Source organism: Natator depressus, chromosome 1, assembly GCF_965152275.1.
Source record: "Natator depressus isolate rNatDep1 chromosome 1, rNatDep2.hap1, whole genome shotgun sequence".
Taxonomy (NCBI): Eukaryota; Metazoa; Chordata; order Testudines; family Cheloniidae; genus Natator; species Natator depressus.
Window position 1 is genome coordinate 113,666,373 of NC_134234.1, and position 22,523 is coordinate 113,688,895.

At 42.3% G+C, this 22,523-nt stretch overlaps 1 protein-coding gene and 1 long non-coding RNA gene across 4 annotated transcripts in view; one reads left to right on the top strand and one right to left on the bottom strand.

Moving 5' to 3' along the window:
* Positions 1–14,844, bottom strand: part of LOC141994387 (uncharacterized) — a 33,402-nt gene extending 18,558 nt beyond the window's left edge. Inside the window, exon 1 of one of the 2 annotated variants that reach the window (XR_012641118.1) lies at positions 14,768–14,844. This is a non-coding gene — a long non-coding RNA (uncharacterized LOC141994387). Of the gene's footprint in view, positions 1–8,293; positions 8,394–14,767 lie in introns of those variants that run through there. The other variant, XR_012641117.1, reaches the window with a different exon arrangement.
* A 1,874-nt stretch (positions 14,845–16,718) lies between these two features.
* The window catches only part of FHL2 (four and a half LIM domains 2), a 63,718-nt gene continuing 57,913 nt past the window's right edge, over positions 16,719–22,523 (top strand). The window contains exons 1-2 of one of the 2 annotated variants that reach the window (XM_074964582.1): positions 16,719–16,951; positions 19,530–19,609. The gene's annotated coding sequence lies outside the window, so the exon portion shown is untranslated. The remainder of the gene's footprint in view (positions 16,952–19,529; positions 19,610–22,523) is intronic. The other variant, XM_074964576.1, reaches the window with a different exon arrangement.

Sequence of the window (22,523 nt, forward strand, 5' to 3'; positions counted from 1 at the left end):
CAAGGTAAAAAGATCCAGTAACTGTCTCACCCTCGTAGTCTTTTAATCGGTATACAGGTCTCTGACCCCTGGTTAAGGCTTCATCCACTATGAATATCTCATCGGTAAATGTCTGTTCATAACCTTTTTCAAAAGCTCCTTTGGTTTTAGATAGTCTCACGTGGTCGCCTTTTCGAAAAGGGGCAACAACCGGTTTTATTTTAAAATCATCTCCATAAACCATTTTCCATACCTTCAGAGAATTTGAAGGGTTAACATCAGCGGGTCTGGTATGTATAGTTCTGTGAAAGCTCTGGTTGTAACTCTTTATAAAGTCAGGTAACACATCGATGTAGCGAAAGGTGTTATGGGCTGTAAAATATCTCCACATCCTAGTTTTTAAAGTTCTGTTAAACCGCTCCACAACCCCTGCTTTGACTTCATTATTAGTAACAAAATGGTGAATGCCATGCCGTTTTAACAATCTGCTTAAGGGTTTGTTTAAAAATTCTTTCCCCCGATCGGTTTGTAATTTTTGAGGCACACGCCCTTCGCTAAAAATAGCTTTAAAGGCCTTGCATACCTCACCACTCGTCTTGTCCCTTAGGCCTAAGGCCCAGGCATATTTGGATAGAATGTCTACCACTGTTAAGATGTACTTAAAATTGCTGTTCTGTTTGGAGAACTGGTGCATATCCACCAAATCTGCCTGCCATTGCGCATCCACATCTGAAACAATGGTCTTGTTTCTTTTAAAACGTATTCGAGCCGGTTTGTGTAAAGTATAAGCATCCTGGTCTGAAAGCCAAGCTGTTACTTGTCTTCTATTTAAAGTTTTACTATGCTTTTTGGCCACTTGAAAAAGAGGGTTCACCCCGCCAAAGCTCCCAACTTCCCCGGGGGTGTAATATATTTTCTTTAAAAGAGCCGCCTGTGGAGACATGACTGTTACTGGTACCATCTTTTACTAACACAAGTGTGGGTGGGGGACAACATTCATATTAACACGTTTAAATAAGTTTTATTAATCGCCTGGTTTAACACAACCTTTTACAACCGCCTGTAAAAATGGACGCCATGACTCCTAACATGAGGGTGTCTGTGCTGGTTCATTCTTCCATTTTGTCCTTTTCCTCTTGAGATCTGTGTCTCAGACATGAGCAAAAACAGCTGACGCATGATACATTTACTCCCACAGGGCTACCGATGTGTAAGTTCTCAAAGGCCTCCAGAAAGGCATCATCGAGCTGTTGAGAGATTTTTTTTTTTCAAAAAAGAAACAGCGTAAGCACACCACTGCTTGGTTTTTGATTTACACAATCCCTGGTTCCTAGCCCTCCCCCCCCCCACCCCCATTACACACCCCCACCCCGACCGTCACTTCTTAAACATTCATTTACCTGAGCCACGTCTTTTTCATTCACCTTGTCCGCCCGTAACTCCCCCAAGCCGTGATCACCTTCCACCTCTCGGGGGGTGGACAACAAGAGGCCATCACGCTCATCGTGGGGCCTCACAAGCAGCCGGGTTTCGGGGTCGGTTTCCGGTGTGTCCATCAACGGCTGGGCCAAAGGGCCCTCCTCAGAACTCTCGCTGATGTAGCGCTTTCTCCATACAAGTCCAAAGGCCTTCGGGGCTAAAACAAAGTCCGAAGTTCTCACGGGGGTGGTGAAGGAGTCCATGTTTCCACGATTTCTAAAACACGCGCTCTTGGTAAAAGACAGCCTCTTCTGCCCGACGCTGGGCCTTATGGGGTGATGGTGCTGCGCTCTGATTGGCAGAGGGGTCATACGCCCCTCTTCTGGGTGGTTCACCCCATCCCAGAACCTGCCCTATTTTGGTCAAATCTGCTCTCGGGCCGGCCTGATTGGTAGAGGTTGGTGGGAGGAGTTGTTAGAGGGGTCACACGAATCATTTCCGGACGGGTCACCCCGCCCCCGGAACTCATCCTAATTGGTCAAATCTCCTCTTGGTCCTATCGGAACAAAACCCCTCCTGATTGGTAGCGGGGTGGGGGGAGGAGTTGTTAGAGGGGTCACAAGACCCACTTCCAGAGAGGACACCTCCACCCCGGAACTCGCCCTGATTGGTCAAAGCTCCTCTCTGGGAGGTCCTACGGGGCAAAACCCATCCTGATTGGTAGAGGGTGGGGGGGGGGAGGAGTTGTTAGAGGGGTCACAAGACCCACTTCCGGAGAGGACACCCCCCTCCGGAACTCGTCCTGATTGGTCAAAGCTCCTCTTGGGGGGGAAGTGGCAGAGGTCAAGGGGTGGGGTTAAAGGGGTCAAGGGGTGGGGTGGGTGTCACATGACACACCTTGCTTCCGGTCATGTGGCAGCCTTGACCCCGGAAGTAATAACCCATGGGGCGGAACTTCCGGTGGGTGGGGCTAAGAGGTCAAGGGGCGGGGCTGAGGGGTCAAGGGGCGGGGCTAAGGGGTCAAGGGGCGGGGTCAGGGTTTGATTGATGGTAGGGCCCTTATACTACTGGCAGGCTTCCTGTTTCTGATGTACTTAAAAAAATTGTTTGCTGTTAGTTTTTGTGTATTTTGCTTGTTGCTCTTCAAATTCCTTTTTGGCCTGGCTAATTACACTTTTTACACTTGACTTACCAGACTGTAAGTTCCTTTCTATTTTCCTGGGTAGGATTTCCTCATACAACAATCTGTTTTTTTATGATCCTCTTTCAGGATTAACAGGCACCCCTTCAATATATTTGAAAAATAGTTTTCATATATCACTACTTTTTAAAAAATATATATTTTCCTATTTCACAAATGACTGTTCTACTAAACAGATGATCTACAGTATCTCTCTAGTGCTCCCTCCATATCATCCCACTGCTTAAAACAGACCTTTCTTCACCACCACTAAAACTGAAGACAAGATTGTCTCTACACACAAGCGAATAGGGAAGTAAGGGAACGTAAAGATGCCCCTTTTGTCCCCTATATAGGCTACTCACATCTGCCAGGAGCAAGGGGAGAGCAGGCCTAATGGAGCTGCTACCCCCCACCCTCCATCCTCCCAGGTGTAGACAGGTTGGGATTGGGAATGGAAAGCACCTTGGCTCCACCTGTACCTGCAACGAGCCAGCCAGCATTGCCGAACCAGCAAGGAGGAAACAATAATTGGCTACTGATATAGATTGTAGTATGTTACTCCCCCCACTGGAGTGAAGGTGGGAACAATGGAGGGTATCGTGTGAGTCGGACAGCCACAATTCATTCTCTGGTCTGCTCCCTGGGCAGCACAGCCACATGTTATGTGTTACTCACAACATACTGTACCCTTACAATCTAACTCTCAGTGAGCCCATTTGGGGCCCAATCTTTCAGTCATTTCAGAGGCAGAGCTCGCTTTCTCACAAGAGATCTTTTAATTTTGAGCAATCTTCTAATATACACAATGTCAATGGAGAAAAAAATCATGCTGAGAGCTGGTAAGATGTGCCAGGTCAATTTGTCCTTGAATAGACCTGAATTGTACATAAAATCACCTAGATTTTGTTAATAGAAAGTCCAGGTTTTGCACTCTTTCTTCTCTTGCAAATGGCTTTTGTTCAAGGAATATAAAATGCTGGTTTGACTAATATCAGTGCGTATTAAGGGAATAGACACAATCATATTAAACAGCAACAAATGATCTAAGGAGTGCCTTTGGATGCCCATTCAAAAATAAACATTTATGGTTTGAATTCTTCAGCCGTCCGTGACAGGACAAGCAAAGTGCCATAATCCCAGGATTTGGCAGTTTGGATTACACTGGACATTCTGCCTTTCTAGTCTTACATTGCTATTTGGCTCATTATTCTCAGCTAATGCAATTATCTGTGCTCATATTTTCCACAAAGTCTAAAAGCTGCACTTGGACAGTTTAAACTGATAGTTTAATTAAATTATAGTCACTTGGTTTATTTCTATTCCATGGATATTTTTAGATATTTGTCATTAATGTAGCATTTGGGTTCCTCCTTTTTTCAGTTTTTTTTTGGGGGGCCCTACCTTTAGATACTTGAAAGGGGCCAAAATTTCAGAAAATGCCAGCCCTCTGAAAACCAGGCTTTAATGTGTCTCAAGGTGGGTCAACCAAAATCATTAATCACTTTTGTAAATCTTGGCTTACACTCTTTAGGAGGAATGGAAATCCAAACATTCTTATACAATATAGGCGTGCAATAGTTATAAAGTAATATACCAACCTACTTTAATCACTTCACTCCCTTGCTGCCATGTATGCTGTCTTCTAGTGCAAAGGGTCTAGTTTACATAGGCTTTTACTACAATCTAGTCTACAGTCCCATTTGCTTTTATTCCAAGCAACAGTGAAAGTCTTTAGCAAGATAATAAATCCAAAATAACTTATCTCACTGGAAATTCTCTTAACAAAGTTTTATTCTTTCTAGTTCATTGCTCTGGGTTCAGTATCTGTGTTCATGCTACAGTTGCCATTTAGTAGCCCTTGCAATTAAATCACAGTAGTTCTGTATGACTGTAGTGTTCATCAGGAGTTGCAGTTTTTCTAAATTTGGTATGAACAGCAGGCATGAACGTGTAACTTTCAGTGTCACAAGCCAATTTTTTATATAAGGAATGTAAAGATATAGCCTGGGACCCAGCACTAATCCCAGTGACATTATCTTAATAGTTGGCATGTTTATTATAGTGTCATTTGGGATGCCCTTGGTTGTTTGGTGCCCGCTTTCACTCCAAGGAGCTAGTTCGTCTTTTGTCAAGTGAGTCCACAAATCAATCTGTGATTTGGAACTACAAGTTCTGGGGGTTGGATGCAGGAATGACTGGCTGGTGTTCTACGGCCTATGTTATACAGGAAGTCAGTCTAGATAATCACATTTTCTTCTGGCTGTAAAATCCATAAAGCTATGAATGAAAGCCTGAGCAATCAGATCTGCTAGCTTTTCAAGATTTTTGGAAGTTAGGGAGGAAACTCTGGAAACCAAGCGTAAGCCAGAGTTACACTGGTGAGACAGTGCAGTTTGTTATCATTTCCCTTGACATGAGCAACAGGGTAAATGCTTGGAGGGGGCCAACTTTGTTGGATTCTCTGCTTAATTCTTAAACACGAGTGTCTTTTTTCTAAAGAGACCTTGATTATTGGTGGAGGCTGAAGCTGAGAGGAAGCAAATGGAGAAACTGAGTGGGGAAGCATCAGGCCTGCCTGTTTTCCTGTTACCAAGAAAATCCATCATAGCAACTTGAGGAAAGCCTGGTAAAACACTGAAAATGGAAGAAGCACCTGAGCTAACTGACTGCTTCAGATGACCAGTTACCAAGGCTCTTATTTTGGTCAAAGGGAGCCATTATAGCAAGGTCCTATCAGATATGATAGAAAAAGAAAACTTTCTGTGGGCTTTTGGAACCATCCGGTGGAAGTGAACACAGAGCTACATCCCTTCTCCAGAACTCTGTAAGATGTTTTGACAAACCTATATCCCAACCTCACTCTATTCAGTTTTAGTGGTGTTTAGAGTAGCTGCTGTAGAACCACATTCAATTGCTCTAAGACCCCAAGGATTTTATCCTTATGAATTCCATATAAACTTTTCTGTAAGGCAAAGGGATCTCTGCAGCCGTGTTTCCCACCTGCCAGCTGCCATCGGCTCAGCATAGATCTGGCTATGCCAGGGAAGGAGTGCAGAAGCTGCTGCTTGTCCAGAGGGGAGACAGCATCAGATCTAGCATCTGCTTTACATTCCTGTCTTCTCAAGGGACACTTCTCAAGGCAAAGGCTACAGCTATCAAGCAGTATCTCTTGGAAGCTAGAAAAACAGGGAGAACCTCATGTTTCCACTTCAGAGGATTCTCTACTGTTTTGTCTGCTTTGGATGGTCTGCACAGAACCACATTTGCCTCTTCCCCAGAGCTGGATCAAGCTCAGCTCAGCCACAGCACAGAACTGGGGCTATGGAGCCCAAAGTACTGAGGTGATTTTTTTTTCTTCAGAAATCTATAGAATTTAAGTTTTCTTTCTGAAAAAAAATGATCCTCTTCTGGTTGTGAATTTAACCTTTACAAGTTAAACCCAGGCATTGGCCTCCTGTTGAGAATGGAGCCAGACAGTGAAATAACAGCTCAGAGAGAGAACGTCTACTCTCTAGCATAACTGAAATATTAAATGATTATGTTCAAAAATGAAATATCTTTGCAAATTTTCCGCATTTTTGTGGACAGTGGTTCCAGCAAGGTTAAGCAATTGCCCTGAGCTTTGGGTATTGGCCATACCTGGTGTGCCTGGGAGATTTATTGATTTGAATGGATGTTCCATAAGACGCCTGCTTCCGTGACACAGAAATGTTCCAGCCTCACTGAGAGCTGTTAAACAGCAGCAAGAGATGACAAATTCTAGTTTGGGTTTGCGGGCCCATGCCAACTAGATTGAAAAGTGAGGAGTCCAAGGTGTTCTAGGGAGCTATAGTAAAAATGAGACAGATGGGCAGGGGCATTAGGCTAAGAAAAGAAGTGCAGATCTGAAGAGGGAGTGTTTGTTAATAGCCGCATTAGAGACAGTGATGGCAAGGCTAGGAAGAGATTGAGAGGAGTAGGTCGAGTGTGTGACCCTGGAGTGGATGGGCGAGTTGATTGACTGCGAGACACCTATAGCAGTGGTTCCCAAACTTGTTCCGCCGCTTGTGCAGGGAAAGCCCCTGCCGGGCGGGCCAGGCCAATTTGTTTACCTGCCTGGTCCGCAGGTTTGGCCGATTGTGGCTCCCAGTGGCCGCGGTTCGCTGCTCCAGGCCAATGGAAGCTGCTGGAAGCGGCAGCCAGTACGTCCCTCGGCCTGCGCCGCTTCCCGCAGCTCCCATTGGCCTGGAGCGGCGAACCGCGGCCACTGGGAGCCGTGATCGGCCGAACCTGCGGACGCGGCAGGTAAACAAACCGGCCCGGCCCACCAGGGGCTTTCCCTGCACAAGCGGCGGAACAAGTTTGGGAACCACTGTGCTAGAGTGTCCAAGATGGAAAGGAAGTTCAAGGAAAGGTGACTGCAGGGCTTATCGCTGTGGGTTGTTGAGAGCCCAGGGGACAGGATGTGATGAGAGGAGCACAGTGGTGATGGACCCTGAAAATCCTCAAGGAAATAATTATGATTATAGGCGAAAGCAGCCTATAGATAGGGTGACCAGATGTCCCAATTTTATAGGGACAGTCCTGATTTTTGGGTCTTTTTCTTATATAGGCTCTTATTACCCCCAACACCGTCCTGATTTTTCACATTTGCTGTCTGATCACCCTACCTATAGATTAGTTTAAGTTGGATGTTGATGACTAAGGGATGGTTTTGTGATGTACATAAATGGGAATTAGGATAAGGCCACCATTATAAGCATTCATATGAATTTGTGACCTACTCGGAATCTGAATACAAGTCTTGAGTGGGAAAAAACCTAGTGCACTACCCTCCTCAAACATGGAGCTCCAGTTATTTTCTTTTTACATTATGGGCTTGTCTACATGAACATTTAGATCACAGCAGGCTGGGGAGTGAACCTATCCTGCACGAGCCTGTCACACACTATATGCACATGGACCCTGCTGACATGCACTGACAGTTCGTTATTGCACTTTGATCTACTCTGCTTTGAAGTGGGAGTGGACTAAAGTGCACCAATAAACTGTTAGTGTGCATCAGGAGTGTCCACAAGGACACAGACCATGGCAGGCTAGGACAGGTTAGATTCACACCCCAGCTTGCCACGAGCTAAATGTTTGTGTAGACATGCTCCATAATATATACTCAGAGTGCAGAACGTGGGGGCCCGCCAGGATTCTAAAAATTAATACTCGCCACTCCAGGCTTGTATTAAACTCCGAAGGTTTCAGCTCTTCTCTGACCTTGGCTTGGTAAACGCTGCCACCACCCAAATGCAAAAAAACCCAAAACCTTGAACCCAGGAAGGAGCATTTGGGAGTTCTTCCCTATGGGGTACCTTCAAGCCCTTTCACTCCCCCGCTCCCTGTGGGGAAGAGCTGAGAAAGAAAACAAAGGAAATTCGCTGTTGCCACCAGCTAATCAATCAGCATATGCACAGATGTCTTAGGACACCAAAAATCCAATCCTGTTCTTAAAAAAGGTAAATTGTATTAAAAACAAAAAGGAAGAAAATACATCTGGAACTTAGGCTTTTGCTCGATTTTAAAAGAGCAATTCCAAAAATTAAGCACCCAAAATAGCTTTCTTGGGGGTTCATCTTAAAGGTTACAAGCAAACAAAAGCATCTGGGGTTAGCACAGAGGAGATCCACAAGCCTTAAAAAAATAAACCTGATCGCATCTAGCTGAACATTTTGATCTACTTACACATCTGGTGTTCAGATAAGTAGTTTTAGGTATGATCTGATGATTTATGATCATACCTGGCTTAAAGCTGCTTACAGCATTGTTTCTCTGTCCCTCCAGCCCAGAGAGAACAACGAAGAGACAAAGGGAAAGCTTTTTTCCCATTTTAAAAAGTTCTAGCTTTCCCATTGGCTCTTTTGGTCAGGTGCCCACTCTCTTTCCTTTATCTGGGGACTTTTTAACCCTTTACAGGTAAAGCAAGCAGCCACCAAAAGGGACTTTATAGCTAACTGGCTGGCTGGGTGTTCCAAAAAGGGAGCTTCCCTGACCCACACACACTTTATTTATCACACTTACATATCTAATTTAGGCTCTCAAGTGAAATTCCACACATTGTGCTAACTGGACTAAAAGGGGCATAGCACTATGAGCACAAGCTGGACCACACTTCTAGCAACACTGGAGGAAACCACTGCCAGGGATTGGGTTACCAGTTATGTGGTTGATTGTGTCTCCATGGGGAGCATATAAAACAAAATTGGACATAAAGGCAACAGTTGCTGCTTTCAAACATAGCTTTTTAATATCCCCATGCTTGTTGCAAATCACATACATGTGTTTGCAGCAAAACTGAACCACTGCATTTACATCCAGGCTATGGCATCACGAAGGGAATACTGAGCTTAGAGATTCTATTGTTCTGTTTCATTTTGTGCGGAGATGATACTGTGCTTACACATTTTGTTGAGGAGTTTAGGTGAATATTTATGGTAAGCAAAGTCATCATGACTCCCTCACGTGCTTTGTACTTTCTAGTAAAGCATCACTTTGTGAAATATCTTTGAAGGTAATTAATGTCATATTAACTTTACAACTAAAGATTCATTCTTATCGGATATGTCCCTAGGGATAACAAATTCACTACAGTGCAATATTTGTAAATAGGATGATGGTTGTCTAGGACAGCCAGAACTGCTAATACAAATCTGATAAAGTCACACAATATTTTGCAGTTGGAAAACATGAAGCGTCACATTCTTTGCTGTGTCTAGTTTTAGCTGGGCACAGGAAAGGGGGTGCTTTCAGAAAACTGGTTATGACTCCCTGATTCTCTGACATGCCACATTTTAGAGCAGCCTATGGGCTTCTCTAACATATGTAAACTGGCTATGGTTCCCTAACGATCAAACAGTAGCTGGGTACTGCCAGAGCTACTTTGTGCTCTAGCCACTATCCCTCCTCATTTCAGCGTGCCCCTTGTGCCAAGGACTGTGGGGAAGGAGACATAGGAGCTAATTCTGCTGGCTCTTTGCCTGCTGGGGACTCCCCTTTGTCAGAAGTATTCCTCAGATGGGGAGTTATGTGAAGTTTCCGCTCCCAAGTGGCACTAAGGCCCTAGGGGTATTGGTAAACTAATTAATCCTCACAAAACCCCTGTGAGGTAGGTGTTTCCCCATTTGTAAAATAGGGATCCTTGAATCACAGAAAATTTAATTAGATTTTCAAAAGTGCTGAGCACTTACAGCTCCCCTAGTTGCTGGCACTCATGGCTTTTGAAAATGTGGTCGTATGTGTCTTGCCCACAGTGATGCAGTGAGTCAATCCCCTCTTGGAATCATTAATATTTATTATAGGCAGACAGGCAGTGATGGCTGTGGATAAGGTTGCCTAACACTTTCCATTATAAGACTCTGTTTTTTAACAGCCAAAGTTTAACCATTTAGGCTAAAATTATCTATATGTTGCCTTAAGTGTGTATTGTACTTTATAAAATCATGGAATATCTGGATTGGAAGGGACCTCAGGAGGTCATCTAGTCCAACCCCCTTATTCTATCCACCCTGCATACAAGTTAAGGGGTTAGACTAAAAGCAGAATGAATAATTTTCTTTAAATTGAACACTCAGCTTTCTGGCTAATTCACAGCTTTTTTCTAACAGTGAAGAACAGATGAGTCTTGGCTGTTCATTTTTTGTTGTTTAAATAAATTAAAAAACCTCAAACATTGCTAACAGTAAATAAAAGATTAGTTAACAGAAGGAGAAAAATCCTTAACCTAGTTTAGAATTGCATATTCAAAGAACCAGGTAAATGTATTCCTGTGACCAGTTCTTTTATTATAGTCGTACCCAGTGGACAGACATTTTAAAAAGTCCATCATAATTATCTTTTGTGAGGTTAAAGCATATTTTTACACCAATGTAATTTGCATTAATTTTGTTTAAAACGCATTCAGCTACTCTAAGAACTCAGTAGTACTCTAGATTTTAAAAAGGTACTTCTACAGTTTTCTTCTAACCTTCTCCATCAAGAACTATTCTAAGCATCCAGTCAATGGATTTAACACACTACTACCAAGCTGTTCCTCTACCAAAATGCCATAAGATAAATTTCAATAATAAAGATAAATAGAAAAAGTCAATAGACATGTTGCTATATTTTACAATGTTTGTGTGTAAAGTAAGACAGCTCCTTGCTTGGCTGAATTTGCAAACTAAAATAATTTGGTTTAGAAATTAGGAATTTCTGACTCTTAGTCCTGTGCTCAGCATACCCAGCTATGCATCCCTCGATTAAATTTACTAGCTGATAAATTGAATATTCTCTTCAGGAGCCCTAAAAGCAGAACGTTTCTGGTGTGTGCACACTCACGCTCACCACCAGAATTAGCTACTGCAATATGTGCAAGTTAATGTGTCTTCCAGCATAGGAGTGTAAATGAGCCATTTGAATTACCTTCCCCTCTGTGTTTAGGATTCAGTCAGTTACCTGGATACTTTTGCTGTCACAACCAGCAGATAATTGTATCGAAGTATGCTGTTAAATGAAACCTATTTAGATTAATCAGGATTTAGTTTAGTGGATTATAAGGATGGATTTAGATTTGAACTGAAGAAGTATTAGCATGATCCAAAACCAACAACTACACCAGAACGAGTAAGTATTTCAGCCACCACGGTAAAGGCCAGGGCCAGGAGACAGTTGCTGAGCCGGGGCCTGTATAAGTTATGGCATTTGCTGGGCAGATAAATCTAGCAGTGAAGAAGAAATTATGCCTGCCTGTCCATCTTTGTTTATGTTCAGAAAATATTTGGCCCCTGGATTCTTGTTTACACAAACTCTGGAGCAGGACAGGGGAGCCCTAAAGGAGCGGTTCTGAAATCACAGACCCTTAATTGTTTCGTAAAATGGTGCCTCATCCTTTCCATGCAGCCCCTCTGTTCCATGGCACCCACTTGAGGCAGTGATGGGCTGTAGGGAAGGCAGCACCCAGAGGAGCAAAAAGGGAGCCTGAACCAGACCCATAGAGCCAATGTGCAGGGGGAGGGATAGCTCAGGGGTTTGAGCATTGGCCTCTTAACCCCAGGGTTGTGAGTTCAATCCTTGAGGGGGCCATTTAGGGATCTGGGGCAAAAATTGGGGACTGGTCCCGCTTTGAGCAGGGGGCTGGACTATATGACCTCCTGAGGTCCCTTCCAACCCTAATTATGATTCTGTTGGTGAGAGAGGCAAGCTTTTGAGCTGACCTTATTTAAGATTTACATTTGTCCTATATGCCTCAGCTCTATAGGCTTCCATGACTTCCACAAAATGAGGGCCAGAGCCTGCTTCTACTGAAGTCAGTGACAAAACTTCCAGTTTTCTTTAATAGATGCGCAGTAGGGACCTGAGATTTAAAATGAGGCTAGACTGCACAGGTCCACTGTTTGCAGCAGGGTTACGGTGCTTTAGGTTACAATTTGTTTCTTTATTTAAACAGCAGAGAAATTCCAATACCAACACCTGCTGTTGCCTTGACACGTCATAGATAGTTGACTTGCATGTTTGAGTTTGTTTTCCTGTAGTGCTTGCTTCCTAAAAATATACATTCAGATACATCTTCTACATCATTAACATGATATCATTCTGCACTTCAACTCAGGCAAAGTCAGATCATGAGTCTGAGTCTCTTCCCACTCCTATTCAGTGAAGTCATTCCATTTTTAACAGCATCAGTGAGAGGAGAATCAGGCCCAGAGCCTTGAGGTTATATAGGTATTTTAGCACTCTGTCAACCCACCCACTTTTTTCTTCCAGTATTCTCTAAAGATTAATAATGTAATACCCCAAAATGAAGGAGAAGCAGTTTAAACCAGGGGTGTGGTGTGCCAACCACAAAATTCTAGTTGGAAAAATACTTTGACAGGTGAGTAAAATATATTTTCCCCTAGTTATTACCAATCGTCATGACAAAAGATGGGTGAGTTACATTTTTTACAGAGACTGGTACATTTGTATTGCAATTTTACCATTGCACCTTAAGTCCTGTCTATGCTATCAGATGAACTGGGTCAGGAGACCAAATTACAGCATGCTTGTCGCCAGCATGGTTCCATCTTGTAGTGTACATGGGACCTAAGTGTGCCCTGTAAATCATGCTAAAGGCTGGGAATTTAACGTGATTCAGGGGCATCATGAAAACACACTGAAAGATGAAACTGTGCTGGGGACAACCAGAGACAGAATGGATGAGTTAATATCTTTTATTGGACAAGCTTCAGTTGGAGAGAGAGAGAGAGAGACAAGCTTTTGAGCTTACACAGAGCTCTTCTTCAGGTCTAATATCCTGGGCCCAACATGGCTATAACAACACTGCATACATGTTTCATCCAGCTTATTTTATAGTGTAGCTGGGACCTTTGAATAACTAAAACAAAAAATTGGCTAATGTGAAAGGTTGAGGCTTTCCAGAGCTGTCCAAAAACATATCCTAACTGCTGCATTCTTGATGCTTATACAGCTTTTCATAACTGTTTATTGTTCTGGGAAATGAGAAAGGACTGTTTACACAGTAGCTACAGTAACATGTGGCACAAAGCTGCTAACTCTGTGATGAAGAATGTTTTCATTAGGAAACCATGGGATAGTTCTCCCATCCCTAATCTAAATTTTCAGATCATGCTCCTTGTCATGATGCCTGAAAGTGGGGGATTTATATGGAAAACTCCTAGGAAACAGCTGTGTAAAAGTTCCAGCAAACTTTATTCATGTGACAATTTGCATTATTTGGCACGCTAGAGAATATTTTGTTTTGAGCTCTTGTGTTAGAATGAACCCCAAAACACCAAGCTCTGATTGGTTTGGAGTCAAAACCATACCACCCAGCATAGTTCCATCCAAACCTTAACTTGCCCCGATTTGCTCAAAACTCAGTTTAGGTTCAACTTTTCAGAAAACCTGGCACATGGTTTGTGATATTATCAAAACCCCAAACTGGTTTCTTTTGGGGGGATGTGTTACAGGATGACTCCTCCTGGAGCAGCCTCTTGTGGAAGTCGGTGGCAGAACAGGTGAATCTACCTCAGTTTCCCTCCTTCACAGTCCCCAGTAACTCCATGCAAGCTCTCTCGCCTCAGAAATTCCCCTCCTTTGGGCCAGTTTATTTCACTAACAAAAACCCCAAATCAGACTCTATTTATCACACTCAATGCCTATAGTTCTTGAAGTCCCATGACAGCTAGTCCCTTGATGTCCGCATGCCACATGCTGGTGTCTTGTGCCACATCTGAGCTCCTCTTTGGTCCTCTTCTGTCCTTCTGCCAGGACAGCCACCCCAACCCAAGTGAAACCCTGCTCTTCCCAGCTGGAACCTCCACCCCTCTCTGCTGATAGTGCCTCCTTCCCAGGAGAACATCCATTACTCCCCTCCCGTTCCATTAACCTTTTGTCTCAGATGGGCCAACAGGCAGTCCTGTCCACTGCTCCCATGGCTCCACCTGGCTCCAGCATGGAGACATCAGCAGGTAAGCCCTTCACTGCTCCCGCTGCCTTCAGCCATCTGCTTTGGCTTCAAAGTCAGCAGGCAACTCTCTCAGCTGCCTTCTGCCCTCACCAGCTATCAGGCCCTGGCTCTCTGGCTTGGGGAGGTCAACCGTCAATCCCTCTTATTTTTCTCCTGCCTTCCCCCACACCTACAACTTCTTTCGGGACTGCCTACAGTCTCCTGGTCTCTGGCAGCTCTCACATACTGATCTCTCCGCTCAACGGCTCATGTGCCCTCTTGTAAGACCAATTGGGGTCAGTTTGCTAGTCCAGGACACTGGCCTTTTTTCTCTTAAAGGGCCAGTGTCACCCTGTGACTGGAAGTTATGGTGAGATTTCAAAATCAGGCTTAATATGGGAAGCTAACTTCAACTTTGGTCTCATAATGTAGTTGTAAATGGGGAATTGTCATCGACCAGGTGCGTTTCTAGTGGGGGTTCCACGGGAATGTGTTCTTGGCACTATGCTATTTAACATTATTATCAATGACCTGAAGAAAACATAAAATCACCACTGATAAAATTTGCAGATGACACAAAAATTGGGAGAGTGGTAAATCACGACAAGAACAGATCACTAATTCAGAACAATTTGGATCGCTTGCTAAACTGGGTGCAAGCAAACAATATGTGTTTTAATACAGCTAAATGTAAACATATATAACTAAGAACCAAGAAGGTAGGCCATACTTACAGGATGAGGGACTCTATCCTGGGAAGCAGTGACTCTGAAAAAGATTTGCGGGGGTGGATAATCAGCTGAACAGGAGCTCCCAGTGTGACTCTGTGGCCAAAAGAGCTTATGTAATCCTGGGATGCATAAACAGGACAATCTCGAGTAGGAGTAGAGAGGTTATTTTACTTCTGTATTTGGCAACTGCTACTTGAATATTGTGCCCAGTTCTGGTGCCCACAACTCAAGAAGGATGTTGATTAATTGGAAGCGGTTAAGGGACTAGCCACAAGAATGATTAAAGGATTAGAAAACATGCGATAGACTCACGGAACTCCATCTATTTAGTTTAACAAAGAGAAGACTAAGGGGTGACTTGATTACAGTCTATAAGTACCTACATGGGGAACAAATATTGAATAATGTGCTTTTTAATTTAGCAGAGAAAGGTATAACACAGGAATTGGCAACCTTTGGCACGCAGCCCATCAGGGAAAGCCACTGGTGGGCCGGGCCGGTTTGTTTACCTGCAGCGTCCGCAGGTTCAGCCAATCGCAGCTCCCACCGGCCTGACGGGCCGCGTGCCAAAGGTTGCCGATCCCTGGTATAACATGATCCATTGGCTGGAAGTTGAAGCTAGACCAATTCAGATTAGAACTGGGGCATACATTTTTAATGGTGAGAGTAATTAATCTTCAGAACAATTTACTCAGGGTGTGGTAGATTTTCCATCACTGACAATTTTAAAATCAAGATCGGATGTTTTTTTCCTAAAAGCTCTGCATTAGGAACTATTTGGGGGAAGTTCTATGGCCTGTGATGTGCAGGAGGTCAGACTAGATGATCACAATGGTCTCTTCTGGCCTTGAAATCTATGAACTCTGGGGCAACTGTCCTGTCAGCACAGTGGTGTAGGTATATTGCATTGGTAACGGGATGGACTGTAGTGCTCGGCCTGCCCTGAGAACTGCATGGGCAGATCCCGGCACCTGTACACAGCCCCTACTGAAATCAACGAGGCTCTGAACAGGCTCAGGGCTTTGCCCACATAGTTCTCAGCACATAACTGAGGCCTATCTAATGTTTTCCATCTCTAATATCTGTGATTATACAATAGGTCTTTAGTTCCCTAAATGCATGATAGTTCTTTAAACTGATGAAACAACTTCATTAGAAAGGAGGGATGATCCAGAGGTTAGGGAGCTAGCTGGGATTTGGTTCAGCTCAATTCAGTTCTGGCACAGACTTACTGTGTGACCTTGAGCAAGTCACGTAGGGCTTGTTTATACAGAGAATTGTTAGTATGTGGCAAGCTGAGATATAAATCTACAGTGCACCGTGTACTAGCCTGCTGCAGACTAACTGTCCATGCCGATCCTAACTCCTTATCATAGAGTGCTTAGAGCTGCTGTGCACTATGGACTTCTAGTGCATGAGAGTGGGGGCCCCAGGGCCAGTTAGTGTACAGCAGGCTAGTGCGCTGTAGATTTACACCCCAGCTGCTGCATACTAACTCGCCATATAGACAGGACCTTGATCTCAGTTTCCCATTTGTAAAGTGGGGCTAATAGTAGTTTCCTAGCTGACAGAGGTGTAATGAAAGTAAATATATTATAGACTGTGAGGTGCTCAGATTCTATGGCAATGGGGCTATATACCCTACCTAGATTACTTAAAGGAACTGAGATTCTGTTATATACATAGACTAATAGAAACTTCCTAAGTGTCTTTATTAAGCCCTAAGCTCTCATGTGATAAATAAAACTTACTTGAAAATGAGGCTTTTTTATTGTTCAGATATTTATAATAAAATACTAATAGTTAAGCAGTGTAATATCCGGAGGATTCCAAAGCACTTAACACAGATGGGTAAGTATATATAAATCTCAGCTGTCTCCAAATTAAACAGAACAAAGGGATGGGGGTTGCTAAGAGCAAGGCAGCTCCTTTCCATTCCAGGTCTTGTGCGACTGTAATTACGCTGCCTTAAAAGGCTGGATGCACTGAGGTGTTGTGGTTCTTATCTCCTGTAGATGGCTGGTTCTTTGGAGATAGTGTATTTATAGCTCATCTAGCTAACAAAGGCCTGACTGTCTAATTACTAAATACATAGTTTGGGTAATCCAATGCAGCAATAAGCCGCTGCACTAGTTCCTGTACTCATTCTCAGACTAGACAGCAGAAGCATCACCAGGCTGCAGCAAGGTAAGAGCAAATAACAGTTTCTTTACTGTCCTTCCTCCTCGCCCCCAGAGGGGAAGTAGATTGTCAGCATTCTATGTATAGATGGTGAGCTAGATGCTTCCCTCTTACAGGGAGTGGATATTGAATAGCTTGTTTATTTCTTGCTGTCTAACAAAGTACATGTACCATTTTCATTTCTCTAAGTTGTCAGCCTGCTGGTGGGAGCCAGGTGCTAAATAACCATTGCTCTTTACATTTCAGCACTAATAATATAGTGTCATGTTTTCATGTTGTGAAAGATACACCCATCTGTAAGTATAGCCACTTTCCTTCACTGGAATAGGAAACTGAATGACTTTAGGCAGAAAGCTCTTGATACATTTTTCTCTGTCAGCACCTTCTCCTTTACTGATGAATATTTGGAAACTGGATGCAAAATCCAAAGAAGGACCATATTGCTGTTCAGCTTTTTCTCTTTGACACCATTTCCTAATGGCCTGGGGCAAATTACAGATGATGCTGATTACATGTTTAAACAATTACTTATGGATTATGGCAACTGTGCAAAAGAAGAAATTGAAAAGCACTGCTGTGTTACTCAAGTGTCAAGCAGGAATTCTTCATAACTAACGTGTGAAATAGCATTAGCAATACCTGCCAAACTTCAATTATCAGTTTAATGTTACATTAAATTATCGTTATCCTGATCTCTTGAGAGTGCTAATTTTCAAGTGAAGTCTATACAAGGAAACCTCTTTGGAAAAATAAGATTGTTTGCATATGTGTATAGAAGATTGTGTGTATTTTCATTTACATACGCACAGTTTTATATAGAATAATGCTTTTATTGAGAGGACCTTTCAACCAAGGATCTCAAAGTGCTTTACATGGACAAGTAAGAATTATTGCCCAGACTGTACATCTAGGGATAAAAGCCAACACTTACAGGTTTTGTGCCCCAAGGTTATTTACCATACTATTATTGAGGGATTGAAATTAATGTAGGCTGATTTTCAAAGTTCCAAGCTCCCAGGTGTTTCATCAGCATTGTAAATTCTCAGCACTTCTGGAGATCAGGACACTTAGGGCCTGATCCAAAGCCCACTGAAGTCCATAGCAATATTTCAGTTGACTTCCTGCATGTTTTTTCCAACAAAAACTAAATCAACATAATCCTACAGTAAACATCCCAGTAACCAAGTTACAATACAGTATTCATACTAAAGAACAGCCCCACTTCCATCAAAATAGTGTCTTGCTCTGGTCTTCAAATCCCCAGTTCCCGGGTCTAACCTCTAGGCAGAAACAGAGAGAAATAAAACAATCATTCTTGCTAGGCAATTATTGTTAATATGTCATCAGCTTTGCATATTGACCCTTTCTTGGGATTTTTATTCACCCTTAACAAGCAACAAGTGAAAGGATCCACAATGAAGAATTGGAAGTTTAATTTTACAGATGCTTTCTATAAGTGTCTGGCCCAAAGATGAGTTTACATTTTATGTTACTTTGAAAAAAATGCCAGTGTGATGCAGGGATATTTTAAAAGGGAATTTAGTGCTTTTCATTGCATTTGATTTTAAAAGTGAAATTTGTATATACAGAGAGAGAAAAAGAGAAACCAAAAATTAATCAATTTAAAAAGCAGCCTTAACAATAATTCTTTGTTAATAACTAGCATTTGAAAAATATGATTAATGGATGAATAACTTTGTTTTTCCCTTCCAAATATCCAACTAATCCGAACAAGGCAAACTTTTGACAGTAGCTGGCAAAAGGTGTGGTGAGAGTAAATCCATTAAAACAGTTGTTCAATATAGAAACTCTAAAGGACTGTTTTATAAGGAAAAAAAAATAAACAGAGACCATAGTTTGGGTGAAATCCTGGTCCCATTGAAATCATGGGGAATTTTGCCCAAATCTCCCATTGATTTCAATAAGACCAGAATTTCACCCTTTTCCTTTTATTTTAAATGGCACTGAGCTTGCATAGGTGTGTAACAGTACAAAGTGTTAATATTTTTCTCTACTGTTCTTCCTTCTTTTTAGCTAAATGAAAAAAGTCTGATCAGACCATAGGAAGTTAGTAGTATCTGAACTGCCTCAGACAGTTGTTTTTACGTTAGACTAATTATTACTGGCTGTAATACTTTATCTTTATCTTTGTATCCTGGTGAGTTCAGTTTGACGATGATAAATCTAGGGCGATTTCAACAATGTCATTTCATCATACAAGACTGATTAGTTTTAGGAAGTTTGGCTGCATATTATACATAGTCCCTACTTTTTAAAAAAAGTGTGACCAACTTTACATATTTTCTATAGACTATTTCTCTACACAAACATAGAAGGAACAAAAGTTAAATGATATATATTTTAAAGGAACACTGTGAATTTTTAAAAAACAAATAAAAATACAAACCAAATTTCTGTTGGAAATTGATTGGCTGATTACGATTACAATTATTACCTCAGATTACTACAACTGAAAGTGATTAGAAGAAAAAGTATTTTCCCTCTATTTTTCAGTTTGTTTACTTTGTGCCTTTGACAGCATTTTAAGTGTAATTCTCTGTGTTGTTCTTTCATATGGCAACAGGGGAGAGTAAAGGATTTCTAAAAAATAGGAAAATATGATTTTCCAAACCACATTGTCACGTGCGTACAAGCGGAGCAGAGGTAAATTCTGAAACTACTTCTAACATTTAAAATATATATATTCAAGTTAGAACTTTCCCTTTAAAACTGATACTGAATTCTAACTACTGAATTTTAACTTTTTTTTTAATTTAAATTTGCTCACCTTCCCTTGTAGGAAACTAGGATTTCAGTGTAACGTAGATGGCATGCTTCTGATTGGCAGTTTGCAGCTAACAAAACAAAGTCAAACTCCTCCACAGGACTGTAGCAAAAATCAGATGTATCTCATTTGACTTCCTACATTACTAATGGATAAGGCTACAATTCTGGACATTTTTAGTAAATTTCATAGCAAAGGTGCAGGAAAAAATAGATAAGTCCCAGAAAGGTCACCAAATATTTCCCACCTTGCTTGCACTTGTTGTTGACATTTTTTCACCGCAGTTTCACTCCAGTGGTCAGAAGATGCTGAAAGATTGGGGTGTGTGTGTGTGTTGAGAGCCTGAGTCTGGATCCCCTCTCCGTGCATTGCAACATGGCACACATGGTCACAGCACCACTTAGGTTTGGCCTATCTACTCCCTGTAGGTGGGGGGGCAGATGGGCCAAATCTGTGTGGCACTGCAATCCCATTTGCCAGTTTGCAATGCCACTTTGTTTCACAGACTTTATTCAATTCGCGATTTCCATGACCTGTGTGACAAAATAGTAGCCCTACTAATTAATATCACCACCCAGTAACCCACTATTCCGCCATTTATCTAACCCTGAGGACTTTAACTCCGAAAGTACAAAGGACATTATCACAATGCAGTCCTATCTATCTGTTTCCACTGGTGCTGTGGCAAGATGGGGAAACAAAGGGGCACAAGACTCACCTTCTGAAATAACTGTTAGCTCTAGGAGCTGAGAAGGGTTTGGAGGCTGTGTAGGGCCCAATAAGGGACAACAGGAAAGCCCGAGTGAAGTTCTGTTGTCTGGCACTAATGGTGCAGAACAAAGTTAGAGAGAGAAAGGCAGTAGCAAACAGCTGCAAGCTGCAGGGAGGGGCCGCTGAGGGTAAGAGGGAGGGGCGTGACTCAAACTGTGTGTGTGGGGTGAACCTTTAAATTGCACTCCCCACCCCCATCAGCACGTACCAGTCGTCTCTGCCTGTGAGATAGAGAAGTATTATTATCTCCATTTCACAAATAGGGAATGGAGAGAGACTACGTGACTTGCCCAAGGTCACACAGGACGACTGTAGCAGAGCAGGGAATTAAATCCAGCTCTTCTATGTCCCAGGCTAGTACTAGTCACTCCTCCATCCTTCTACTTTTGTGAACCAGGATGCTTTCCTGAATCCTGAGGATGAGGACAGCAAGTGTCCTCCCAAGGAACATATTGCAAAACTGATGCAATATGGAGTCATTGTAATAACACAGATGTGACCCACTTCCCTCTCATTGTTCCCTTTTGTCTTCTTTCGCTTTGTAATTATTCTGTGTTGGTTTTTTTTGGTGAGGTGAACTGGGCCTTTCTTATTGCTCTAGCTCCACTTCCTAATGCTGTTTTCAACTCTTCAAGGCAGGTTCCAATCTGCGGATCTGGGAGTGCAGAAATGAGCAGGTTGTGTCAATAGAAGGCGGTGTTGGTGGGAGAAACACTTTTAGTCATGAATTCTTCCTTCTCAGCTGGAGAAAAATTGTAGTTGCAATAGGAAGCAATACTCTACAGAAACAATTACACCTTATAAGTGAAAAGGAAGTGAAACACAGAGAATAGATTCAAGAGAGAGGGTGCCGGAGGCTGGCTTTCCTGTTACGCTTAGGACCCTGTTAGCAATTGTCTGTGTTTGAAGGTCTGGCAATGGAATACAAAGCCCCTAACATCTAAATCACCTCAGGTTTGTATCCAGCCCAGATCAGTAGTGACTAAAAGCCATATCTGATGGTCAACTCAGTCCAGTTCCTACTGGGCTGGTGTGCATCTCATAACAACCACCGTCAAAAACTGGCAACCTTGTTGGCCATCTCAACAGAGGCAAAGGACTGAACAGGCAGAGAGCCTGGACTACTTTATCCTGCTACAGGTGATCCTTCCAGTTCAGGGATCTGGTGGTAGCAGTCTTTGGGGTTGGCAATCTAGTACTGAATTTTCTTTGTTTCATGCACTATGTGATTCTGTAGAAATTTACCTCAGGGTGTTCTTCATAATTTTCCATTTCCAAAAACCAAAAAATCATAAAACTATATTTGTGCACTAATCACCAGCCAGACTTCATTATTTGAGCAGAAATAATTTTAAAATTAGCCAAATAGAAAATAACGTTTTAAACCATCGAGTGTAAATATATATATCTAAAATGTTATTTTCCATTTGGCTAATTTTAAAATATAATAGATATAGACAATCGCCTCATAAGAACAGACACATTTATTTTAAACTTGTAAGAGCAATGTACTTTTGGGCCAAGACGTCTAGAATAAGTTTCAGGCCTCTGCACGTTTATACCAAGTTATATATTTTTGCAAAAATGAATCTGTGATGGAAGTGTTAATAGGTTTTCTAAACAGACAATCTGAATGGGATTTTGCCTGATCACTGGTGCTATCATGGCTTGATGCCATGAACTGGAACTACAATATGTTTTAAGGAACCACTTTTCAAATATATCAAAGGAGCTCCAGTGACAATGGCTGTTGACCACCTAGAACATAGGATTCTGTCATTTTACACTTTTTTTTAACTTCCTTTCTTTGTTTGCTAAAGTAGTAATGATTTTAAAATTTAAACATTAAAAAGAAACCATTTTCCTGGTAAAGGTAGGATGTGGTTTCTGATCTTTTAAAACATGTTGCAGTCAGCTTTGCCCTCACAAAACACCTCTGTTCCTTTGCATTCCCGTGCTCAGTCTTAACTCTTCCCCACTGCACCCAGGCTGAAAATCCAGTTCTCTTCCAAAAAGAGACTG